This window comes from Thrips palmi, unplaced genomic scaffold (assembly GCF_012932325.1).
Source record: "Thrips palmi isolate BJ-2018 unplaced genomic scaffold, TpBJ-2018v1 HiC_scaffold_16, whole genome shotgun sequence".
NCBI classification, from domain to species: Eukaryota; Metazoa; Arthropoda; class Insecta; order Thysanoptera; family Thripidae; genus Thrips; species Thrips palmi.
Genome location: NW_023144625.1, coordinates 2,887,959 through 2,891,862, shown reverse-complemented (window position 1 = coordinate 2,891,862; position 3,904 = coordinate 2,887,959).

The following is a 3,904-nucleotide window of genomic DNA, read 5'->3' as shown; positions in this document are numbered from 1 at the left end:
CGCGAATTTTGACGAGAGAAAAAAAACAAAACCGAAAAAAAAATGAATTTTTAAAAAAAACGAGAAAAAAAAAACAAGACGAATCTGAGCCTCGAGTTCCCGGCCGGTGCGCCAAGATGTTTCGGTGGTATGGTTCGGGTAACTCAAGGCTAGACTTGGCTTGGTTTTATCGTGGTGTATTCTCTCGTTAAGTTCCAGGGGTGGCCCCACACGCACCTTACAGTTAATCGGTCTGGACGCGACTGCCGCGCCGTCCCCTCCAGCGGGCCGATGCGAGCCAGTGCCTCGGCTGCTCTTCCCTGTCGCTCCGCATCGGAACCGCTGGAAGGGTTTTCTATTAGCGTCAGCAATACGGGGCGTCGCGGCGGGCTCACGCCGATTGCCAGTCGCGGGGGCCCGCAACAGGGCCCGCCATAAAGATTATTACAGCAGACGACGGACAGCTGTATTAACTACTTCAGCTGAAGGATAGCTCAAAGGACACCTGTGAGTTTAACTCTTTATTTTGGTAAAGTATAATCCTGGCTAGTGCCTGGGACTTTGTGGAAGTGCGTTAAATGGCTTCTTCAAATCAACCCATGTTGAGGGGGCACAAGAGCTGGGTAATTTTGTTTGTTGATTGCGATGCTTAGCTTTCGTCGGCCCCGTGGTGGAGTTTTCTTGTTTCGCAATGAAATTGATTCAGTTTCGTGCTTTTCGTTCTTTAGTCTACGCCGACTACGTCTGATGGTTTGTTTTCACAGTGACGTTGCAACTTAACAAGCAACCGCTTGAAGTCGCACACGACCGAGATAATGAGGCCATCTTGCCATAACCGAAACAGCTCACTTCGCGCCACGCTACACTTGAACTTTGAAAGCTCGCCTGTCTCCGCACCGCTTATGTCAGCACACTACGTCGTAGAGCATCGCTCTGCACTTGACGTACTTCTGGGAAGTTAGAACGACCACAAACCAAATGCTTGGGAACTTTCAGTACATAAGTATGTATGTGCATTGCAAGGTTGCACAAATTTGTTCATAAATCAGATATAATTTTATAAACACCTAAGCATAATGCGGAAATACTGTCCCAATTGTTGAAATTAATCTGTCCATAGCTTTCGTACACATCTGTTCGTAGTGTGGGCAATGAAGATACCCGCTAACATATTGTGCAGGCTAAAAGAAATGAAACCCCGAAGTTCACAGAGGGTACTCATCTAACCTTGCTGCGAATTGATGTCAAATTTTACGTGGTGTCTCTTAGAGAAAGCAGCCGAAACGGTTGATATTTAAAAAATAACAGGAGTCCAGAGAAACGCTTGACGTTCAGAAATCGTGCCCTAACCCAGCGGCAAAACGACTCTATATTATTTTAAAACAAAACTAAATGGCCAAATTTTTTAACATCCTTATCTCTATCTCTATCGAAAATTAATGAAAAGTTTACAAAAACAAGTGAAGTTAATACCAAAATTCAAGGAAAAATTGGCTGCAATGCATTAAAATTCATCCAATATTCATGTTAAATTCAATTTGTACTCTGAAACCCATGTTTATTTAAGTACCCTTCCCAGCCGTGGAAGCATTGAAAGTGGATTTGTCTAGAGCCACGCGAAAGATCTAATCACGTCATGTCACGCGCACGCCGCCGTGGTGGGGAGGGAAATCTGATAGAGCCGCGCTGAGTGTCTTCTGCCTGAAGTGGGGCCGGAAGCAGAGGGGCAGCTCCCGCATTAAATTCCCAACTGCGAGGGCGTCCCCGCCAACACCCCTCAAAACAAAAACAAATATTAAAAAATACACTTACGGTCCCTGTGTTTTAAAGAAGTTTGCATGGACGCATAGCGTTACACTGTGAGAACTCGGCACATACATTGGCAAGATAACGTGCCACAAAATTGGTACTGTTTTTACTTTTACTCGCGATACTAGTACTTGGCTTTCGGGGCATTCCACGTCAAACCATCACGGCCCATAACGTACTTACTCAGATCCGGCTCCCAATTTTTTTCTATCACAGCCTACCACCCAACGATCACTCCTTTAAATTTTTTGGGAAAAAAAATCAAAACTTAAGCCGTGGTGATTTTGTTTTTTTTAATTTTCAATAAAATTTTAAAACTTTTTTTAAGTTTTTTAAAAAAAGGCGCTCAAATTGGTTGGAAGCAGTAAATGGCAACATAATACAGTGAGAAGCCAGTCAGGGACCCCCAGCCTTTGCCAAGGAGAACGTTTTTGACTAAAAATAACGTTTTTTTTAAATTCCTAAAATACGCCATCTTACTTTTGCCGCTTCGCACATGGACTAGTGCCGATCAATTTCTCCTCAAATGGAGTGAGGAAAAATACCTCTTGTAGTTGGACCAAGGCGTCGTTGGCCGGTCTCAATGCGTAAATTTACCCCCGAAATCTTTTACAGTGAGTGGCGACAGCAAAATTTTACCAGGAAGATCTTAACATTGCTGAAATCATAATGGATGATGTGAAACAAAAGATACTGCGCGAAATTGAAGTTCTCTTTAAATAAAAATACCGATGCGCGACGCTTTCAGAAGTGAGTGGCGACAGCAAAATTTTACCAGGGAGATCTTAACATTGCTAAAATCATAATGGATGATGTGAAACAAAAGATACTGCGCGAAATTGAAATTCTCTGTAAATAAAAATACCGATGCGCGACGCTTTCAGAAGTCCGCTGAGAAACTAGGTGTGTACTCAGCAAACACTTACGCCCTCTTTTAGAGTACTGAGTACACACACTTGAGTGCTCTGTGTGTGTTTTAGTTTTAGTTTAAGTTTTTAGTGGGCAATGTGGCAACCGAGGAATGTGGCTTGGTTTTGTTCCGCCCTGGCAAACATTTATGCGTAGCGCCTTACGTGAAGCGTAAACCCCGTCTAGAAGCGTTCAAGAGATCATGCGCTTGTTCCGTCCTTTCTGATATGTACATGAGGGAGGGAGTGCGTATACGCTTCAACACTAATCACTAAATAGAAACATGTCCAAAATTCCATTCCGAATCTTAAGCTTCTTCTCGAACTATATCTGCTATTGAATATAGCAATTTCCCATAACTGTACTGTACATATTCTCATAACACCTCTGAACCTGCCTACACACTAAACTTCTTACGGATACATCCTATCTGTATTACGGACATTTTTGTGCAATTGCAATTACGGATAGATTTTGCTTGTAATACGGATGAAATCATCCGTATTACAAAGAGTTTTACGTCCGTAACATACAGACGAAAATATCCGAATGGTACGGACGTAAAACTCTTTGTAATACGGATGATTTCATCCGTATTACAAGCAAAATCTATCCGTAATTGCAATTGCACAAAAATGTCCGTAATACAGATAGGATGTATCCGTAAGAAGTTTAGTGTGTACATCTGAATACGAGTCTGTGTGTTGTGGATTGCAAGTAAACTGTACTCTGTCTCCTCATGCACTTGGTTCTCGACTCTGCTGGAGTCAGGTTGCATTTCCCGGCATTTCCTCTACTGGACAATATCTGAACTTTATCAACTTGAAGTAAGTATCCTCTTTAACCCTGAAAGCCCTCACACAACCTGAGCTCTCAACACCTGACGAGAAACAATTCTAAATAGATACATACATATGTTTTGGAATTTACCAAAGATCGGAGGCACATCCCCCCCCCCACAACTTCTCCGGTATTTTTTTAGATTTTGATAACAATGAAGAAGGGTGTTCGTTAGGGGCCGTCGACATTTGCGACTTTTCGATTTCGACAACGGAATAGCACTTAAAAGTTGCGTTTTTTAATGCTGATTTCAGATCTGTCCTTGGTTTTGCGATCAGACTAAGCTTTGATGACCCTACCGGCCGTTTTATGCAAAAATGCGGTGTTTTTCATGTTTCTACTGTGTTAAGGCTCCCGGACAGCCTCC